We start from the raw sequence: 23,967 nt of genomic DNA, 5'->3' as shown, positions 1-23,967 counted from the left end.
CAATGTTGCTTGCGTCAATCTGCACCTCTGTGTCAATGTCCTCATTGAAATGACTAAGTAGTCGAGGAGAAGACAATATGTTTTACAGTTCCGCAAAGGCAGTCGCTTGTTCATCAGTTCACATAAATGGTATGTCATCACACTTAAGTCTGATGAGCGGCTTTATAATCTTAGAGAAGTTTTCAAGAAAGCAGCGATAATATGCACAGAGCATCAGGAATCATCGAAGCATTTTTTGTTTGTCGGAGCTTGATAAGCAGCCACGGTGGCAGTCTTCTTGGGATTGGGCTTAAGGCCTGCAGCACTCACAACGTGACTAAGAAACTTTAGTTTTTTGTAGCCAAAACGGCAATTCTTGGACTTGAGGGTCAGGTTAGCCGATCGTAAGGCTTCAAGAACACTCCGAAAGCGACGAAGATACTCGTCAATCGCTTTCGAAAGACGACGACACCATCGAGATATAAAAAAAAAACAATTTTTCCACTTGAGGTCAGCGAGAACGGTATCTATCATTCGTTGGAATGTGGCCGAAGCGAAACAGAGGCCGAATGGGGAGCACTCAGAATTCGTTTTTCGCGGTCCTGTTCATCGACTACAATTTGCCAATAACAACTTTTGAGGTATGTACTCTGCTCACCTCAGCTTGTGTAGAGAATCGTCCAGTCAAAGAAACAAGTAGAGGTCTTTCTTCGTGAAGTTATTCAGCTTTCTATAATCGACACAAAAGCGAAGTAGGCCATCCCTTTTTAGAAGGACGACTGGCGATGACCATGGGCTGTTTGAAGGCTGTATTACTCCGTCTTGAAGCATTTACTTCACCTGCGTTTGAATCGTGCGTTGTTCAGTTGGTGAAACGCGGTAAGGCTGTTGCCGTATAAGGTGCGCGTCGTTGTAGGTGATGATACAGCATGTCATAATCGATGTCTCATAAATTTTCAACGAACGTGCAAAACAGGCATATATATAGCAACACGTCATGCAGCTTTCGTTTGTTTTCGTCCGAAAGCGTTGGATATATGTCGACGCCACAGAAAGGTGCTTCGCCATTGTCGGTTGCCTCGGCAGCAAAACACCCAGTCAGATTGATTACTGGGTCGGCGTATGTGATGACAGTACCAGGGAAATAGTGTCGACGCTCGTAGCTGTAGTTTGTAACAAGAACCTTGCAGCAGCCATCCTGGAGGTCTACTAGGCTTTGTGCTGTGCAGACACCTTGGATAAAGAGCAGGAGTCAATTGCTCTCCGTGACCATTTCACCGTGTGCTAATCCGTTACACGCCACTAGAACCATTACACTTGTGCCCAGCGTTATTGTTACAGCACAGTCAATCGCATGCATACATAATCGACCGTGGCTAGCATCATGTGCTTGTGTCGCACTTTTTCTTAACAACGCGACAAGGCATTGTCGAATGTTAATGATAGTGCTGTCAACCCTAAGGAAGTCCATGCCGATGATCAGGTCTCGAGAACACTGACGCAGAACGCTCAAGCTGACAAAAAAGGTAGAACCATGAGTCTGTATTCAGGCCGCGCAAACACCTAGTGGTGTGATGATATGCCTCCTAGCAGTACAAATTGGTGTGAGGTTCTTAGACATGGTCCCTTTCTTCAGGAGGGTGGCCTGTTTTTAACTTACTATCGAATCCACATCTATGTCCACTAAAGCACTGACTTCACGACTGTCGAGACACACTCGAATGTCTAACGAAATTTTTGCGATACCAGCTGGTGTCGTCATCGTCAGAAATCGTCGGATTGCAGAAGCGTGGATGGGAGGCCTTCAGATTGTCCAGTCTGAGCGGCCTTGCCCCCGAAGGTCGCTGTGGTTATTTTTTCCGGTGTGGGCTGGGCGACCCACCCTGTGCCACGCTCGATTGATTGATATGTGGGGTATAACGTCCTAAAACCACCATATGATTATGAGAGACACCGTAGCGGAGGACTGCGGAAATTTCGACAAACTGGGGTTCTTTAACGTGCACCGAAATCTGAGCACAGGGGCCTACAGCATTTCCGCCTCCATTAGAAATGCAGCCACCACAGCCAGGATTAGATCCTGTGACCTGCAGGTAAGCAGCAGAGTACCTTAGCTACTAGACCACCGCAGCAGGGCGCTGCGCCACACTCAAATAGGTACGGCGATTAGAAGAAAATCACATGGTGATGGACAGCGTGACTAGTGCAAGGATGACGAAGGTTCATGCTGCTGAGCGGCGTTGTCCTTAATTTCACGGGGCCACTGACTGTACCTGGGTAGTAGTGAGTTCGCTGAAAATCCACAAAGTCTAAGTTTTCGCTAAGAGCCCTGTAGGTACACATGCCCAGCTTCGGCTCAGTGGAAGAAGACAGGACATTGATCTGGCGCACGACACATGTCTAGTTTCAAAGGGGCCAATTGAGGTGCAGCAATTTAGGGCCGCTTGGATTGTCTGTAGCAAGGCTGAGGCCACAGTGGGATGCAGAATTTCAGGTGTAACTGGTTGCCACAAAGCTTCAGCATATGACAGGCGAGGAAAATCACTGGGTGGTTGATAATCCTGCATAAAAGGTGGCTCTCTTAAGGTATGCTGGACTTCATCGCAGGCAATGCTGGACAAGGAGGGGATTGTGGGTTGCGAGGGTACGGACAGCTTCTGAAGATCTTCGTGGATTACCGAGCATATCAGCTCTCGGAGAAATCCATTTGGCCACCAAAAGCTCTAAAGTAGTCCGTAGTGGAAGTCTTGACGTGTCGTTCGTATGATGGGGCCCGGTGCCTAAGAGTGTTTTCAATGGTGACAGCTTGCGTGAGAAATTCTGACAAGGTCGTGGGTGAACTGCGTACAAGCCCACCAAGAACGTCCTCTTTCACCCCGCACATGGGGTATTGCACCTTCTTTTCTTCTGGCATACCGGGGTCAGCTCAGTGGCGACACCTTCATTCAGATATACCTCGCAACACCTTCATTTGGCATTTGAATACAGTACTGGAGATTGCGCTCAGCTCTCTTCTGACGGTCAGGGCTGGCATATGTCCCAAGCAGCCAGCGTTTCAAGTCTTCCCATGATGTTAAGATATTTGCCCAGTTCTATACATGTGCACCATCCAAGAGGCTAAAATAGATGTGCTACAGGTTGTCTGCATCGACCCACTGGTTACAACCCACGGCAACAAACTCGTAGTGAACGAGCCAATCTTCAACATTCTCAAGTGCAGTGCCATGAAAGATATTTGGTGATTGCAGCGTCAGTAAGGTGCAATGAAGCAGCATTGTGCCGTTTGTACCAGTTGTGTTGGTGTTGGTACGGCTGGTTGAAGTCACCATGTCATTTGGTAGCAGTCCAAACTCAGAAGCTTGTCCCTGGATCCTTTTGCTGGCGCGGTGCATAGGAGTGACTACTGGTACGAGGCTTGAGTTCTTGCTATACAGAGGTGTACGGTGCATAGATTATCCAGCACCTCCACTAGTTTGTCACGCACTAGGAGCCGTAGAGACAAGACAGAACAGCGAGGCAGAAAAACACGAAGGTATATCGTGAACGGGAAGCAGCCAGCACACTTCGTCTTTATCCTTTTGGGCTGGCCACGGCTTGCCGGCTCACAACACCACGTCGCAATCAAAGCTGTGTGCTATCGCAGCCCGTAATCACGCACACCGTTCACACCGCCGCCAAAGTTCTAAAAGAGACCACGCCGCCGCCACCGCGGATTAACTGCGGCGTGCCACTGTTTGTCTTGTTTTAGTCTAAGCAAGGTATCTGGCTATGAAATACATCGCTTTTTCCTTTTTTCTTCCAGCTTTAGGATTTTTCAGAACGGCCTTTGCATTGCCTCAACTGCTGTTTTGTCTTCGTGTTTGCAGGCCCTCGCTATATAAGGGCCTTAAAGCAGCTTCTGAAGATAAAAAATCGAGTGTGTTATTCTCTATTGGAATTTGTCTTTCTCATGGTGTTCTTTGTGACTCTAGAACAGTGACTCATGCGACATCATTAAGAAATTTACTTTCGAATGGTCCCTATACCAGAAATATCATTCACCGTCCTTTCTTGGGTATAGCATGATTATCAGGCATGATAAACTTGCGATTTCGCTGCATTTTGTGAGCTTATGATTGTGCAAGTTGAAATAACAGACTGTGTACGATCTTCCCCTCCTCCCCACCGCGAAATAACGGCGTGCGAGAGAGCGTCACTCTCCTCTAAGTGAAGCAAAGTACGCGTGATATCTTATAGTGCGCGCCACTGCGCGTTGTAGCGAGCGAAAAAGCCAGCGCGCGCTCAATGCTAAGCGTTCACATATTGTCAGGGTGCTTTATAAAGACACGATGTCAAAGATATATAGCCTGTCAAATTGTTGTGAAAGGAGGTAGTGTAGTGTAATAGCAAACGAAGCCAAGGGCTGAGGCTCGGGATTATTTCGTGCTCTTAACAGACAAATTATTTATAGTGAAGACAATGCAGCTTACCATAAGAGAGGCCAGCCCGCATCGACGGTTTCTGCATAATTTTCATTGCGAGAGTAATTTTATAGAGAATCTACAGGCTTTCATAGTCGCTATCATTACCGTATTACGTTCAAATCAAGAATGTTGTTCCCACTGATGAAATATTGCGAGGGCTAGCGAGGTACACTGTCGAGGCATAGGTGAAACAAGCTTCCCATTTCCTTCTTATGGGGAGAGCATGGAGTAATTTTGCCGCGTGCGATGCCTGCCGTCGATTGTTCCTTAACCGGAAAGGAGGCCCTGTTAGCTTTTGCTGGATATAAAGAGATGCTCAAGTAGAAGGCTGCATTTCTAGATCCGCAATTGTGAAATTTCAATATAAGAGTGCGGTCACGAGTACTAGCGTGCGATTTTTCAGCAGGCAACAATGAACGGCTCAAGTACCCTTCTACTCAGTATGATATCACTGCAGAAACGCTGCTCTTTTCCCTGGAGCGGCCGTGTCCTCATAAACTAGCATTTTGCTCTTTCGCTAGATCAGGTGAAAAAGAGTTGGCTGCAGCACAAGTTCATTATGTGGCTGCGTGCTCCTATCGTACGGCAAAACATAATAGGTCATCGAAGGGTTTGCTGATCACAAAGCTGTTGAAGTCGCCTCAAACTTAGCGTGTTCTCAAAAACCTGAGATGAAAATTGTTTTCATCTTTCTTGAAGTTGCAGACACTTTCGTACTGGACACTTTAGCCTCATCTTTTAAGGAATTTGAATGTTGTGGTGGATTTTACAATGCAGATGCATTTGTTTTTGTGTTTTGTGACATTGTGCGTGAATGCCTATTATTGTATAAGCCTCAAAAATATATCAAGTGGAACCTAAGACAACCACTGTCCGAAAAAGATATAATCCATCTCACTCATCGCATAAAGTGCCTACGTAAGAATCGTCATTCCAAGTGTAATGATAATGTTTCTTCAGTTAATTAACTGAAAAGTAAGCAGAACGCTAAAATGAAACAGGCCATCAACTACTATTTGAGCAATGCCTTTGTTACATAAATGAAGAAAATTTATTCAGGTGTCAAAGACCAATTAGTACAGCATCGTCTACTCTCTCATTCTTTATTCTTGATGCCCAATCCTTCTGAAATCTTGAAGTTATAGCAGATGTTTTTATTAATAACTTCAAATTGTTTTTTTACTGTTAACTTTATCACTCTTTCACTTTCCGCTAGCAGGAAACTACCTAATTTTTCTAATCTTGAATTAAGGTTGAATGGGCAGTGGAACGGAGCGGCCGCCACCACGGTCTCATCCAACCACTTTTTGCTTTTCGTACAGTTGTTCGCAGTCATCAGCACGAGCTCGCCGGAGCGCGTGGAACCACATGCGCCTGGCACACCATACGGCACGTGCCCTCCCCAGCCCGAACCGAGCCGTTGTTGCCCGGTGCCACTTCAACCTCCCGTTCCGGTAACCCCTCACGCTGCCACCAAGCCAACCGCATCGACATCGTCAAGCCACCCAGAAAACTACAAATACAGCCAGCCTTGCACCGCGCCTCAGTGGGCAGTGGAACGGAGCGGCCGCCACCAAGGTCTCATCCAACCACTTTTTGCTTTTCGTACAGCTGTTCGCAGTCATCAGCACGAGCTCGCCGGACTGCGTGGAACCACATGCGCCTGGCACGCCATGCGGCACGTGCCCTCCCTAGCCCGAACCGAGCCGTTATTGCCCGGTGCCACTTCAACCTCCCGTTCCGGTAACCCCTTACGCTGCCACCAAGCCAACCGCATCGACATCGTCAAGCCACCCAGAAAACTACAAATACAGCCAGCCTTGCACCGCGCGCCTCAGTGGGCAATGGAACAAAGCGGCCGCCACCATGGTCTCATCCAACCACTTTTTGCTTTTCGTACAGGTTGGTCCCTCCCAAGATTATAGCGCTAAGCGATCTAGCAACTATTGTCTGCTGCTCCTTCCATGCCCACATGTGTTGCTTGATATAGTCGCAGAGTGTTTTGTCGTTATAAAGGAACTTCTTCTTTGCGGGGATATTGAACAGAATCCTGGTCCGAATAGCGAAGTATTAGCCCCCATCAGCAAACTAACCGCACACTTGGATGAGCGTCATGACAACTTGCAGAAGACTATTAACAAAGTTAAAGAAAACCAGTTGCTACTTTATTCCAAAGTAACAGATTTAACCACCCGACTAACTGTACTTGAACAGAAGGTTATTTCCCTCGAGAGCGTTCCAGACAATGCACAGATGCAAGGTCTTGTAACGGCTGCCGTGCGACACGAAAGTGTCGCTCTCAGTTCACGGCTTGATGACTTCGAGGATCGCTCTCGTAGGGAGAACCTAATTTTTTATGGGATATTGGATTCTGCTTCAGAAACCTGGGCTGAGTCGGAGCTAAATATTCGTGAAATCCTGTCTGCGTCCCTTAAACTGGAACTTTCTAATGAAGCCATCTCCCGTGCACACAGGCTTAGAACATATGTACAGAACAAATGTCGACCTGTTATTGTTCGCTTCAGTTCGTTCAAAACAAGAGAAAGTGTCTTTACTAAGAAATCGATGCTTCGCAGCACCCCCGTTTCAGCTAGCGAAGATTTCTGCAAGGCCACGCCAGAAAAAGCTTTTAAATTTCGCGAAAAGCACTGGGCAGCCATATTACTTGAAGTATAACAAGATACTAATCAACAAGAAAGCCTACGTTTATTGTCCGGTCACGGATCGTGTGACTGAGGCAGGACCTATTTATGATAACCCCGTCCACGTTGCTCCCGAAGTGAGCAATGCAGAATGCGCAGGGGCCAGTGCTCCTCCTTTACATCGATAGCTAGATAAGCATTTTCGAGCTCACGAAGTTTCTTTTTTGCTATGTAATTCTCGAAGTGTTACTAACAAGCGTGATGCCCTATCTGCACTAATAGATACATGTCTAGCTGATGTCGTCGTAGTAACTGAAACTTGGCTGTCCGCGGAAATTGAAAACAACGAAATATATAACTGTTCAAAAAAGTTTGAATTCTACCACTGTGACCGGGGTACGAGGTGCGGGGGCGGCGTATTGATTGCCATTAGCGACGAGAGTAGCTCGTTCAGCGTGCCTGTTGTTTCACCGCTTGAAATTGTTGTCGCGTGTGTTCGCATTAACCACAAAGATATCGTTGTTTGTGGCTGCTACCAGCCTCCTAGCCTTACTACCGGTTTCACAAATGAATTACACGATGTACTAAATAAGTTGCGAATAAGGTTTCTGGCTGCGCCTATATTTCTCCTAGGTGACTTTAACTTCCCTAATGTTTCGTGGTCTCCCCTTTTCCCAATAATTTCATCAACTTCTGCTGACAGTGCTGCCTTTCTTGATGTGTGTTCAGACTTTAACCTTACCTAGCTGGTTAACGCTCCAACCCGCATTACCTTGTCCACCTCCTCAGTTCTAGACTTGGTGCTGACCACGCATCCCGACCTAATTAAATCCCTATCAGTTATTCCGGGCATCAGCGACCATCTAGCTATTCATTTTAGCATGACTAAATCAACTAAAAGAAATGATAGCTCAAAAGTTTTTAGGGACTACAAAAGAGCCGACTATGTTTCAATTAATAATGAGCTTCAGCTTTTCCTAAACGATTACCTTTCGCAATTTCTGGAAAGGTCCGTGCAACAAAACTGGAATTTGTTTAAGCAGAAGGTAGCAGAACTTACCAATCGTTTTATTCCACTCCGCAGAATTAGGCAAAACGCGAAGTCCCCTTGGTTCACACTTACACTAAAACGACTACTGAATAAAAATAAATGAATTTTTCGAAGGGCAAAGCTAACTAACAATGCGGAAAAGTGGTCCGCTTATCATTATGCAGCTGACGAGTACACTCGCGCATTATCCGTTGCAAAAGAAAATTATTATCAACAAACGCTTCCCTCCCGGCTTGCAACTAACCCACAGAAATTTTGGCAGATGATTAGGGGAAATGAAAAAAAGGCGATAGAATTAATCCATAATGATAACAGCCGTGTACCAAAAAAAGAGTGTTGTGTCATTTTAAGCTCTGTGTTTTCATCATGCTTTGTTAAACCTACAGCACTTTCCTTTCCCTATACCCCCACCCACAACTTTGTTCCCATGGAACCCCTTTTATTTGACTGTGTCGGCATACGAAAATTGATATAAAACATGAAATTAGCCAGTGCTCCAGGTGAAGACGGTATCTGTGCAAAGTTTTTGCATAACACCTCTGTTTACTCATCTGTCACTTTATGTAAGCTTTTCACACAGTCTTTGGAATGTCATTGCCTCCCGGGCGACTGGAAAGCGGGAAAGGTGGTTCATCTTCACAAATCAGGTGACGTTCATAACCCCCGCAATTACAGGCCCATATCGTTAACAAGTATACCGTGTACGCTCATGGAACACGTCATCTACTCCAACATAATCACTGTTTTAGAAAACAACTCGTTTCTTAGTGATCCCCAGCATGGATTCCGGAAACAGTACTCGTGTGAGACCCAACTTCTCTGCTTTACTAATGACATTTTTCTTGCCATTGACACTTCTTCCCTTGTTGACAGTATTTTTCTCGACTTTGCTAAAGCTTTTGACACTGTATGCCATAAACTGCTACTGCTAAAACTAAGCAAACTTAATCTTGATGCTAACATATTAAAATGGATTGAATGCTTTCTAATAGACCACTCCCAATTTGTAACTGCGAATGAATCCAACTCCCCCCTCTCACCCGTAACCTCTGGCGTCCCCCAAGGATCCGTTCTTGGCCCACTACTCTTCGTGATTTACATTAACGATTTGCCACATAACATCTCTTCTTCTATTAAACTTTTTGCCGATGATTGTGTTATTTACCGCGAAATTAAAACCCCTTCTGACCACCTTGCCCTTCAGTGTGGCTTAGACAATGTTTCATCTTGGTGCGATACTTGGCTAATGAACCTTAATGTTACTAAATGCAAGGTAATGAGAGTTTCACGTCGAACATGTAATATTTTTACTAACTACGTACTTAGTAATTCTCCCCTTACTAAAGTTAGCTCTTACAAGTACCTTGGCGTTACAATTTCTGACAATCTTTCCTGGCAGTCTCACATTGACCTTATTAAAAACAATGCTAACCGCACACTTGGTTATTTACGCCGTAACTTCTCCCTTGCCCCGATGCAACTGAAACTTCTGCTCTATAAAACATTAGTCCGGCCAAAGCTAGAATATTCATCATCTGTATGGGATCCCCACTAAACATCCATATCAGTAGCATCGAAGCAACTCAAAATCGCGCCGCTCGTTTCATTTTGTCGAACTATTCCCGTACAGCAAGCGTAACCCATATAAAGTCAACTTTACATCAACCTAGCCTATCATTTCGCCGCAAAATCTCACGCTTGTGCCTCTTCCACAAGTTGTACCATACCATGCACTCACTGAGTAACTCGCTTTTTTTTTCCGCCATCCTACATTTCATCCCGCAGCGATCACCACTTCAAAGTTGGAATTACAAGCAGCCGTACAAACCTCTATTTTAATTCATTCGTGCCCAAAACAAGCACGGACTGGAATCACCTTCCTGCTTCCATCGCATCCATCACTGACCCGGCCAACTTCAAGAGTACCATAAACGCATACCCTTTTTAAACATGCTCCATTTGTTTGTGCAGATTGTTACTTGTTTTTCCACCACTCCTCTCTGTAATGCCTTGTGCATTGAGAGAAAATAAATGAAATGAAATGAAAGGTGCTCAGGAGTACATAACCTTACACAAAGTTTTGAGGCTTTGGAACGATCGGCATAGATAGTGATCCAAGTATGTTTCTGAAGTGGTATCCAGAATACTTTCCAGAATATATTACTGCAATATTTATTAAATCACTAATATCTGCAGCACTTCCTCGGCTGTGGAAATTAATAAACAATGTGCCCATGTCTAAGTCTGGAAACCAAATAATACCCGAAGATAGCTCAATATTTTTGCTTAATTCCAACTTTTGAGTTTTTCAGTATCTCAATAGCAAATAGATTGTCGAATAGCTAAATGCACACAATATACTTTTACGATCACAGCACGGCTTTCGTTCTGGCTATTCTCCCGTTACACACTGCAGCTGCTTCCATTTAGGCACGACATTGCTTCTTTCATTAAGGACCGAAAAGAGGTTCATGTCATAATTATTGACTATTCCAAGGTCTTTGACACGGTTTGTCATGATAATCTTTTAGCTTTTTCACAAATTGTTTGCAAACAACAAGATGGTTGATTGTATTGTAAATTATTTGCCAGAGCCCTTTAAAATTGTTACATTTAACCAGGCAAAGTCATCTGAGATACATATCACATTACGAATGGGCCTCAAAGTTCAGTGCTTGGTCCGCTTTTGTTTATTATTTATACAAACCACAGGGAAGAAACTATTGGTGATTCTCAAATTAAACTCAGAATTCATTCAGATGACTACGTTATTTGTAGAACCATCTCTAATATTGATGATCAAGATGTGCTGAATAGTGTTTTTTCCCTCATCATTCTACAACAGGAGTGAGATAGTGCAAACTTCAAAAAGACTGTGGTCATGACCACATGATGATGTAAGTGTAGTAGGTGTTATGTAGTTTAAATATATTGGTGTAAGTCTCACAGCAAATCTAAATTGGCGCATGTACGTCTAAAGAGTCTGCAGCAATCTCTTCGAAAACTTTGGTCTTGTCGGCGTACGCTAAGGCTCTCAACAAAAGAATGCTGACTGATAGCTGATAAGGCTTTGGTCAGGCTCGAATATGCGTTGGTTGTTTGGTCGCCTCATCAAAAAGATGATATAACTAAAGCTCAGTTTTTTTTTTCCACAGTTCTTTCTGTACCACAGAATGAAAAATACACTTTGATTTGAACTATGTTAGAATCTGTTTTAAAAAGCAACACTGCTTATATTTCGCCGCTATGGCCAGCGTTTCTCGCGTACTTCACATGCGCATGTTGTATCGCGGTAGCCCCTCTCGAACATCGGTGCACTTGCAGCCGTCTCATCCTTTTGCATAAATAGGATAGTTCACACTGGTTCAAATGTTCTAGCACCCAATTCCTCTGTGGTGTCTTCTGCACTCCGTGCAAGGAGGTTTTATCCTGTAAATATTGTGCTCGTTAGGTCAATTTAGAGTTGCTTAAAGACAATAGTTTTTCTTTGAGACCTTCAGCAAAAAAAAATTTGGTCTTTCTGTCTGTACGTTTGTCTGTTTGTCAGCCCTAACGATACCTTTAATGGCACCAAACGGCCAACTTCATCCGCAGCGCCCACCAATATTGCTCAAGGTTTAGTGCTCACAGTTGTGCGATCGTCAAAAAAAAGCAAATATTGCGCATATCTGAGGCACCATAACAACAAGTCAATGCTTTGTACGTCTGCCTTTCTACTAGAAGAGGCACACACAAGTAAATCTAAGGACTGTAGAATTTATTGCGCTGCACTGACAGTGCAACACAATGCTCAAGAAGGTGTTTCCAACGCTTTGCTACGACGACACGGTGGTGGTACCTGCCTGTCGCTTTGCATTCTACACGTTATCACCTCCGAGACTTGCGCGCATCTTTCTTCGCGGTTGCGCATGCTTTCGTTTTGGATGATAGCTGCAAGATGGCGCTTGTGTCTAACATGCCTAAATGCGCTTGTTCGCCTCCGCTACATGCTCGAGACACACTAATGCAGGGATTTCAGAATACCATTCACCGATTTTCTTGTGCAGAACATCAAATAAACATTTTGTTCACTCTCTCGAGATGCAAGACTATCGTGTTTCAACGACATTTACAGTGTAACATGCAGATTCGGTCCAACTTTTTTTTGTTAGCGAACTGGCAATGCCGGAACAACACACACAAGAAGCCAGGAAGAGGCACACAGCACGAGCGCTCACGGACCACTGGTTTATTTTCAGGCTAGAAGGAGATATAATTACACAATCCAGACCGAACACCGTGTATATTTCTCCTTCGCTCTAAATAGCATTGTCCTGAAAATTCAGGTTTCCGATCTTTTATTACAGCGTTTTTCTTTTCTTTTCGTTTCCTTTTCATATTGTATGTGCTGTACTTATTGTATACTTATGTATTCATTTTTTTCTTGGCTTGAACGGTGTAAATTATTGTGTTTATCGTTTTGCATTTAATAAGTATTTTACTTTTTTCGCACAGTATATGAAGTATGAATTTGTGGTGTTTTTTTCTCTTTTCATGGGTTCATGCGTTGTTATGAAATAATTTGCTATGTCGCTCCTTGTGTTCACTATGAGTGTATGAAACACTCACCCCAAACAATCTTTATACCACCTATTGTTTCAACTATGTCCCCTTGTAACTGCCCACCTGCTTGGACCTGAGGGTCTGCAGTATGTAATAAATAAATAAATAAATAAATAAATAATTAAAAATGATTGGGTAATTTACATTTATTCTTGTAGCAACAAGTCCATTTACATGAAGCCAGAATGGCAACTTTGAGGGGGAAGACATTGCATAGTTCATTTTTGTTTGTTTTTTATATTGGAGTGGTCATTGTATAGGATACTTTCATCCAATAGAGTAGATAGTTGACGATTACTAATGCAACCTAATGGGCTCAGAAGTGATTTTTGCTCAATATCGTTAATTGCTGTACGACACTCTGTTTGCTTTGTAAAGACGACGATCACCCCCATTCGCAAAGGCCGAAGGCCCCGCCTCCTGGCAGAAAGAAGACTATGTTAGGGTTGGTGCATTGAAATGCTGCTACTCCATGATGGTTGTTTCTGTTTATTGATGTGCTGTGAGCCCTGTTTTAACTGGTGGAGATGCAGGGTTCTCTACCATCCTTGAACTTTGCCTCCAGTTGATTTCGTGGACAATGACCAGCAGCTCTACCCCTCAACAGTTGTTCGCTCTGGCATCCTCCAGCTGTGCGACCTTCCTTTCTTCAGTGGAGCCATTACAACTTATATATTGCCACTGGGCCTGTGCGCCGGTACCAAAATTGCCTGTGATGGGGTGCCAGTGTTTCCATCTTCAGTGGCGGCATGTCAACGGCGCAAAGTCCATCGGATCGGAAGCCTCGCGGCATGGGAGGGGGGAAATAGGATAAAGCATTTGAAAAAAAAAACCTTTTCTTTTCATGGGCGACGCAGTTAACGTGACAGCAGCATGTCTTAATGTTGTTTATTTACAACTACTGCTGCCTCACTTTACGAGATAAAGCAGGTATAAATACAAATTTTCAGCACCTTGAAAAAATACGATTTCATAAAATACACATTGTGAGAATTCTTTTTTCCATTTTGTCAGTACTATGCCTGTGCAAATACCCATCAAGCTCATTCCAAAAATGCATGTTCTACAGAGATGCAAAAACAAACAAAAGAAAACAAAAAAATCGGCCTGAATCTACATGTTACACTGTAAATGTCGTCGAAAGACGATAGTCTTCTGTCCGGAGAGTGAGCAAAATGTTTATTTGATATTCTGCGCAAGAAAATCGGTGAATGGTATTCTGGAAGCACTGCATTAGAGTGTTTCGAGCATGTAACAGAGGCGAACAAGCGCATTTAGGCACGTTAGACATAAGCGCCGTCTCGCAGCTATCTTCCAAAACGAAAGCACGCGCGACCGCAAAGAAAGATGCGCGCAAGTCTTGGAGGTGATAAGGTGTAGAATGCAAAGCGACGGGCAGGTGCCACCATTGTGTCGTCGTAGCAAAGCATTGGAAAAACCTTCTTGAGCATCGTGTTGCTCTCTCAGCGCAGAGCAATAAACACTACAGGCCTTAGAGTTACTTTGTGTGCCTCTTCTAGTATAAAGGCAGACATACAAAACATAGACTTGTTGTTATGGTGCCTCAAATATGCGTAATATTTGCTTTTTAATTAATGATCACACAACTATGAACGCAAAACCTTGAGCAATATTGGTGGGCGCTGCGGATAGAGTTGGCCGTTTGGTGCCATTGAAGGTATCGTTAGGGCAGACAAACAGACAAATGTACAGACAGAAAGACCAAAATTTTCTCGCTGAAGGTCCCCAAGAAAAGTTATCCTCTTTAAAACAACTCTAAATTGACCTAACAAGCACAATATTTACAAGATAGAACCTCCTAGTACGGAGTGCAGAAGACACCACAGAGGATTTGGATGCTAGAACATTTGAACCAGTGTGAACTATCCTATTTATGCACAAGGATGAGACAACTGCAAGTTCACCGATCTTCGAGAGGGGCTACCGCGATGGAACATGAGCATGTCAAGTAGGCGAGAAACGCTGGTCATAGTGACGAAATATAAGCAGTGTTGCTTTTTGAAACAGATTCTAACATAGTTCAAATCACATCAAAGTGTATTTTCCGTTCTGTGGTACAGAAAGAAAGCCCTGTGGTAAAAAAAAACTGAGCTTTAGTTATATCGTATTTTTGATGAGGCAACCAAACAACCAACACATATTCTAGTATGACCAAAGCCTTATCAGCTATCAGTCAGCATTCTTTTGTTGAGAGCCTTAACGTGCGCCGAAGAGACCAAAGTTTTCGAAGAGATTGCTGCAGACTCTTTAGCCGTACATGCGCCAATTTAGATTTGCTGTGAGGCTTACACCAATGTATTTAAACTACATAACACCTACTACACTTACATCATCATAAGGCTGTGGTCATGACCACAGTCTTTTTGAAGTTTGCACTATTTCACTCCTGTTATAGAATGATGAGGGAAAAAAACACTATTCAGCTCATCTTGATCATCAATATTAGAGTTGGTTCTACAGATAACGTAGTCATCTGCATGAATTATGAGTTTAATTTGAGAATCGCCAATAATTTCTTCTCTGTGGTTTGTATAAATAATAAACAAAAGCGGACCAAGCGCGGTACCTTGAGACCCCTTCCTAATGTGATATGTACCTCAGATGACTTCGCGTGGTTAAATGTAACAAATTTAAAGGGCTCCAGCAAGTAATTTGCAATACAATCAACCATCTCGTTGTTTCCAAATAATTTGTGAAAAAGCTAAAAGATTATCATGGCAAACCGTGTCAAAGACCTTGGAATAGTCAATAATTATGACATGAACCTCTTTTCGGTCCTTAATGAAAGAAGCAATGTCGTGCCTAAATGAAAGCAGCTGCAGTGTGTAATGGGAAAATAGCCAGAACGAAAGCTGTCCTGTGATCATAAAAGTATATTGTGTGCACTTAGCTATTCGACAATCTCTTTGCTATTGAGATACTGAATAACTCAAAAGTTGGAAGTAAGCAAAAATATTCAGCTATCTTTGGGTATCATGCGCTTGTTTCCAGACTTAAGCATGGGCACCTTATTTATTGATTTCCATGGCCGAGGAATTGCTACAGATATCAGCGATTTAATAAATATTGCAGTAATACATTCTGCAAATTATTCTGAATACCACTTCAGAAACATATTTGGATCAACATATATGCTGATCGTTTCAAAACCTCAAAACTTTGTGTAAGGTTATGTACTCCTGAGAACCTTAATTCAAGATAGGAAAAATTAGGTAGTTTCCTGCTAGTGGATAGTGAAAGAGTAATGCAGTTATCAGTAAAAAACAATTCGAAGTTATTAACAAAAACTTCTGCAATAGCTTCAAGATTTCAGAAAGATTGGGCATCAAGAATAAACAATGAGAGCGCAGACGATGCTGTACAAATCGGTCTTTAAAACCTGAATAAATTTTCAACATTTATGTAGCAAAGGCATTGCTCAAATAGTAGTTCATAGCCTGTTTCATTTTAGCATTTAGCTTACTTTTCATTTGATTAAATGCAGAAGCATTATCAGTATACTTCGAATGACGTTTCTTACCTAAGCGCTTCATGCGATGAGTGAGATGGATTATATCTGTTTCAGACTATGGTTGTCTTAGGTCCTACTTGATATATTTTTGAGGCTTATACATTAATAGGCATTCACGCACAATGTCACAAAACACAAGAACGAGTGCATCAGCATTGTAAAATTTACTACAACATTCTAATTCCTCAAAAGATGAGGCTAAAGTGTCCAGTACGAAAGTGTCTAGAACTTCAAGAAAGATGAAAACAGTTTTTATCTCAGGTTGTTGAGGAGAACACGATAAGTTTGAGGCGACTTCAACAGCTTTGTGATCAGCAAACCCTTCGATGACCTAACATATTTTGTGTACGATAGCAGCACGCAGCCACATAATGAACTTGTGCTGCAGCCAACTCTTTTCTACCTAATCTAGCGAAACAGCAAAATGCTAGTTTATGAGGACACGGCCGCTACAGGGAAAAGAGCAGCGTTTCTGCAGTGATATCATACTGAGTAGAAGGGTACTTGAGCTGGTCATTGTTGCCTGCTAAAAAATCGCACGCTAGTACTCGCGACCACACTCTAATGAAATTTCACTATTGCGGATCAAGACATGCCGCCTTCTACTTGAGCATCTCTTCATATCCAGCAACAGACTAACAGGGTTGCCTTTCCGGTTGAGAAACAATCGACGGCAGGCATAGCACGCGGCATGATTACCGCATGCTCCCTCCGTGAGATGCAAATGGGAAGCTTGTTTCACCTATGCCTCAACAGTGTACCTCGCTAGTCCTCGCAATATTTCATCAGCGGGAACAACATTTTTGATTTGAACATAATAGGCTAATGACAGCGACCATGAAAGCATGTTGAATCTCTATAAAATTACTCTCGCAATGAAAATTATGCAGAAACCGTCAAAGCGAGATGGCTTTTCTTATGATAAGCTGCATTGTCTTCACTATAAATAATTTGTCTGTTAAGAGCACGAAATAATCCCGAGCCTCTGCCCTTGGCTTCGTTTGCCATTACACTACACTACCTCCCTTCACAACAATTTTACAGGCTATATATCTTTGACATTGTGTCGTCATAAAGCATGCCGGCAATGTGTGAACGCTAAGCATTGAGCATATGAGGATTTCGAGCTTGTGGTATACTGTCTGTTATTTCAACTTGCACAATCATAAACTCACAAAATGCAGCGAAATCGCAAGTTCATCGTGCCTGATAATCATGCTACACCCAAGGAAGAACGGTGACTGATATTTCTGGTATAGGGACCATTCGAAAGTAAAATCCTTAATGATGTTGCATGAGTCACTGTTCTAGAGTCACAAAGAGCACCATAAAAAAGAGAAATTCCAATAGAGAATAACACACTCGATTTTGTATCTTCAGAAGATGCTTTAAGGCCCTTATATAGCGAGGGCCTGCAAACACGAAGACAAAAGAGCAGTTGAGGCAATGCAAACGCTGTTCTGAAAAATCTCAAAGCTGGAGAAAAAAAAAGCGATGTATTTCATAGCCAGATTCCTTGCTTGGACTAAAACGAGACAAACGGTGGCACGCCGCAGTTAATCCGCGGTGGCGGTGGCGTGGTCTCTCTTAGAACTTCGGTGGCAGTGTGAACGGCATGCGTGATTACGGGCTGCGGCGGTACACAGCTTTGATTGCGACGTGGTGTTCTGAGCCGGCAAGCAGTGGCCAGCCCAAATGGATAAAGACGAAGTGTGCTGGCTGCTCCTCGTTCACAATATGTCTTCGTGTTCTTCTGCCTCGCTGTTCTGTCTTGTCTCTATGGCCCCTATTACGTGACAAACTGGTGTAAATGCTGGGTAATCTATGCACCATACCACTCTGCATAGCAAGAACTCAAGCGTCATACCAGTAGTCACTCCTATGCACCGCGCCAGCAGAAGGATTCGGGAACAAGCTTCTGAGTTTGGACTGCTACCAAATGACATGTTGGCTCCGACCAGCCGTACCAACACCAACACAACTGGTAAAAACGGCACAATGCCGCTTCATTGCACCTCACTGACACCGGAATCACCAAAATTTTTTCGTGCTACTGCACTTGAGGATGTTGAAGATTGGCTGGTTCACTACGAGTTTGTTGCCGTGCATAACCAGTGGGTCGATGCAGACAAACTGTGGCACGTTTATTTTAGTCTCTTGGATGGAGCACATGTATACAACCGGGCAAGTATCTTAACATCATGGGAAGACTTGAAACGCTGGCTTCTTGGAACACATCCCAGCCCTGACCGTCAGAAGAGAGCTGAGCGCAATCTGCAGTCCTGCATACAAATGCCGAATGAAGGGGTCGCGAGGTATGTCGAAGACATGGCGTGTCTTTTCCACTGAGCTGATCCCGGTATGCCAGAAGAAAAGAAGGTGCAGTACCCCATGTGCAGGGTGAAATAGGAGGTTCTTGGTGGGCTTGTGCGCAGTTCACTCACGACGGTGTTAGAATTTCTCACGGAATCTGTCACCATCGAAAGCACTCTTAGGCATCGGGCCCCGTCATATGAACGGCACGTCAAGGCTTCAACTACGGACTACCTGGGCGCTTTTGGTGGCCAAATGGATTTCTTCTGAGAGCTCATACGCTGAGTAATCCACGAAGATTTTCAGAAGCTGTCCGTACCCTCGCAGCCCACAATCTCCTCGTAGTCCAGCATTGTCTGCGATGAAGTCCAGCATACCTTAAGAGAGCTGCCTTTTTTATGCGGGATTATCAACCACCTAGTGATTTTCCTCACGTGTTGTATGCTAAAGCTTTGCGGCAACCAGTTACACCTGAAATTCTGCATCCCACTGTGGCCTCAGCCATGCTACAGACAATCCAAGCAGCCCTGAATTGCAACGCACCTCGTATGGCCCCTTTGAAACTAGACATGTGGTGTGCGCTAGATCAATGTCCTCTCTCCTTCCACTGAGACAAAGCTGGGCAAGTGTACCTACAGTGCTCTCACCGACAACCTAGACTTTGTGAATTTTCAGCAAACTCACCACCACCCAGTTTCAGTCAGTGGCCCCATGAAATTGAAGACAATGTCGTTCAGCAGCATGAACCTTCGTCATCGTAGCACTAGTCACGCTGTCCATCACCACGTCATTTTCTCCTAATTGCCGCACTTATTCGAGCATGGCGCAAGGCCGTGCCGTGGTGGTCTAATGGCTAAGGTACTCGGCTGCTTACCTGCAGGTCGCAGGATCAAATCTTGGCTATGGTGGCTGCATTTCTGATGGAGGCGAAAACGCTATAGGCCCGTGTGCTCAGATTTCGGTGCACGTTAAAGAAGCTCGGGTGGTCGAAATTTACGCAGCCCCCACTACGGTGTCTTTCATAATTATGTGGCGGTTTTGGGACGTTAAACCCCACATATCAATCAATCGAGCGTGGCACAGGGTGGGTCGCCCAGCCCACACCGGAAAAAATAACCACAGCGACTTTCGGGGGCAAGGCCGCTCAGACTGGGCAATCTCAAGGCCTCCCATCTACGCTTCTGTAAACCGACGATTCCACAACAATGACGACATTAGCTGGTTTCACAAAAATGTCGTTAGACATTCCAGAGCTGCTCGACAGTTGCGAAGTCAGTGCTTTAGTGGACATGAATGTGGATTTTTCAATAGTAAGTTAAAAACAGGCCACCCGCCTGAAGAAAGTGACGATGTCTTGGAACCTCATACCAATTCGTACTGCTGGCAGGCATATCATCACACCACTCGGGTGTTTGCATGGCCTGAATACAGATTCGTGGTTCTACCTTTTTTGTCAGCTTGAGCGTTCTGCGTCAGTGTTTTCGAGACCTAATCATCGGCATGGACTTGCTTAGGGAGAACAGCACTATCATCGACATTCGACAATGCCTCGTCAAGTTGTTAACAAAAAAGTGCGACACAAGCGCATGATACTAGCCACGGTCGATTATGTCTGCATGCAATTGACTACGCTGTGACAATAACCCCGGGCACAAGTGTAATGGTTCTAGTGGCGTGTAACGGATTAGCACACGGTGAAATGGTCACGGAGAGGAATCGACTCCTGCTCTTTTTCCAAGGTGTCTGCACAGCACAAAGCCTAGTAGACCTCCAGGATGGCTGCTGCGAGGTTCTTGTTACAAACTACAGCTACGAGCGCCGACACTATTTTCCTGGTACTGTCATCACATACGCCGACCCAGTAACCAATCTAACTGGGTGTTTTGTTCCCGAGGCAACCGACAATGGCGAAGCATCTTTCTGTGACGTCGACATAAATTCAACGCAAACAAGTGCTCAAAAAAAGGGCGCACCGCCGAATTCTCGCGATTAAGCGTCAGAGACGTGCCTCAAGATAAACGATAAAGAGAAAACATGCATCCGAAGACTCCCTGGGGGCACGTCTTTCCCCCTCGGACGCGTCGTTCGGCTGATCAACCACCTCACATCGGCGGCCGAGCAAGCCCTGGAAGGTTCTCGAGGAAAAGGGGTGTGGTGATGCGGAGTTGCATCATGTGTCGCGGACGGCCCTCGAACGGTCTCACACTTTCCCAGCCTCGGCAGCACATCGCGCCGAAGGAAACGATGAGAATTTTCTGGAATCTAGTGCAAAGGGTATTCAACTGAGCAGCAGAGATGGGAGATCAGTAGAAGAAGAAAGTATGCGCCAGAGTGCATAGGGTGTTCTGCCGTGTCGTCGGCGAAGGTTTTGTCCTCAGTGACAAACAGGAGAAGAAGGAATTTCACGCAAGTGTGCGTAGGGTGTTTCCGCCGTGTTGTCGGCGAAGCCTTTGGCCCTTAGTGACAAAGAAGGAGACGAAGGAATGAAGGAATTTCACGCCAGTGTGCGTAGGATCTTTTTGCCGTGTTTGTCGGCGAAGCCCCTTGTCCTCAGTGACGGAGGAGAAGAAGAAAGTTTTGCGCCCGTGTGCGTAGGGTCATTCCCCCGTGTGGGCGAAGCCTTTTGTCCTCAGTGACAAAAAAGGTAATGAAGAGGATTTCACCTGAAGGGTTAAGACTCGTGCTACAAGCAGAAGAGTGTGAGAGTACCGCCCGAAAGTGAAGAAGCGTCCTGCAATCGCAACGCGTGGGGAGCCGACGTGTTACCGGCGAAGTTTTGTGCTTGGAGAGCGGCCAATTGAAGACCCGAGGTTTCCTGGAAGCGAAACTTCGGGGGCAGCGGAATGACAACAGTGCTGGACCTTGAGTGAGTGATTCTCAGAAGACTATCATTCAGACTTTTGTTCCAAAACTTTGGACTGAATAAGTTTTCGAACTCTTTAGTCTTTAAGTGTCTTGGTTGTTCGATGCATGTGACTTCATTGTAGTGCGTATTGTTGTTTGTGTCCGTTGTTTCGAGTGTGGCTGATTGTACTGCGTAATACGTTGTTTGATTGGTGACATATCGTATTGAACTATTGTCGAGTGTGCATAATTGTCTATCGTTTGGATCTGCCATTATTGAGAATACAATTTTGTTTTGTCTATCAACTCCTGGCTCTGACTTGTTTTTTGGGCCACAGCCGGCGTTCGCGGGCGCGCCAAATAGGACCACTTCTAAATTATCCATGCTTTTGTCATGCAGTTCGGGGGGCCAATACTTCAGCCCTTGGAATTAGCCCGGCGATCGCCTCCCTAATTAACGGGACCTGTGACATCGTCATACCACTCGGTGCTTGCACGACCTGAATACAGATTCGTGGTTCTACCTTCGTTGTCAGCTTGAGCGTTCTGCATCAGTGTTCTCGGGACCTGATCATCAACATGGGCTTCCTGAAAAGATCGGCACTATGATCACCACTCGACAATGCCTCCTCACGTTCTTAACAAAAGGTGCACACAAGCGCATGATATCGATTATGTCTGCATGTAATTGACGATGCTCTGACGATAACCCCGGGCGCAAGTGTAATGATTCTAGTGGCGTGTAACGGATTAGCACACCGTGAATGGTCACGGAGAGCAATAGACTCCTGCTGCTTTCCCAAGGTGTCTGCGTAGCACAAAGCCTAGTACACCTCCAGGATGGCTGCTGCGAGGTTCTTGTTTCAAACTACAGCTACGAGCGCCGACAATATTTCCCTGGTACTGTCATCACCTACGTTGACCCAGTAACCAATGTGACTGGGTGTTTTGCTCCCGAGGAAACCAACAATGGCGAAGCACCTTTCTGTAGCGTCGACATAAATCCAACGCTTCCCGACGAAAACAAACGAAAGCTGCATAACCTGTTGCTACAATTATACGCCTGTTTTGTAGGTTGATCGAAAATTTATGAGACATCGATTATGAAACACCGTATTACCACGTTCCATTTTCCAAGTTTGGTTATCGTCCCAAAACACTACACAATTCTCAGCGCAAACTGCGCCTGCAGTTTTCGAGAAGTTTCCGGACTGTAGTAGATCATTTCGATAAGATCACGCCTACTTTGGGAACTGTACAGATTATTTTGGAACCTAGGCCACCGCCAGCGATAACGCTGGAACATTCGACGGCAAGAGTATAAATGCCGACGCGCTTCGCCGCTTGTCAGTAGTTGATCCACGGCCGACGCTCCGTTCACTGCTATCTGTGCAAGGCTGCTACTGTAATCGAACTTTCCGTTTACCGGGCACAGGTTCGCCCAAATAAACAGATAAATATCAAGATAAAGTCTCCTGTCTTCGGCCACGTCACGACCCCGTGACATCTGTTGGAGGTGCTGCTTCGTTCATGTATCGGACGCCCCCGTCAAGCTGTGAACCCAGCCCACGTCGCGGAGAAGACACAGACGCCAACCAAGAGCAGCGAACCAGCCGCCTACAGCAGGATCTCCCACCGGAGTACGGGCCTCTACAAGACAAGGCGCGGAAGACCAAGGCCATGACCTCGACTGCAGCGTCAATGGCAACCGGAGCGCCCCAGCCCGCGATCATCATTCATCATCCCAGGGAACCACCAACGTTCTATAGGTCATCGTTTGAAGACCCGGAAACCTGGCTAGAAACATACGACCGTGTGGCCGCCCTTAATCACTGGGACAACGAAGAAAAGCTCCGTCATGTGTACTTCTACCTGGAAGACACCGCAAGGACCTGGCTTGAGAATCGGAGTCCATGCTCCGAACGTGGGATATCTTCTACAGCGCATTCCTGCAAACATTCGCGAGCGTCCCTCGTAAAGAGCGGGCCGCTGCTCTACTACAGACCCGGGTGCAGCTACCAAACAAAAAGGTTGAAATTTTCACAGAGGAGATGACCCGCCTATTCCGTCACGCTGACCCAGACATGCTTGAGGAGAAGAAAGTTGGTTTTCTTATGCAAGGGGTCAAACAGGAGCTCTTCGCGGGACTAATGAGAAATCCACCGAACACCGTTCAAGAATTTGTATCCGAGGCGACCACCATCGAAAAAACCCTGGAAATGCGTACCAGGCAATATAATCGTCGCCTGACTCCAGCATGCGCTGCTGCTCAAGCCAGTGACTCCGAAGACCTGAGTGAAACGATCCGAGTGATCGAGCGGGAAGAGCTGCGCAAGCTGTTGCCTTCGCCGCAGACTCAAGTGGATTCGATCGCCGACATTGTGCGAGAAGAAGTTCGGCAATCGCTTCGAATTCTCCAAACACCGCTGCCCGAGCCAGAAACTGTGAGCTACGCCGCTGCAGTGCGCCACAACGCTCCTCCCCGTCCACGCCAAAATGCCGCCCCATCGCACTTTTGTCGACAGACACCACTGCCGCCCC

This window comes from Rhipicephalus microplus, chromosome 1 (assembly GCF_043290135.1).
Source record: "Rhipicephalus microplus isolate Deutch F79 chromosome 1, USDA_Rmic, whole genome shotgun sequence".
Lineage (NCBI taxonomy): Eukaryota > Metazoa > Arthropoda > Arachnida > Ixodida > Ixodidae > Rhipicephalus > Rhipicephalus microplus.
Note: the sequence above shows the minus strand (reverse complement) of the source record.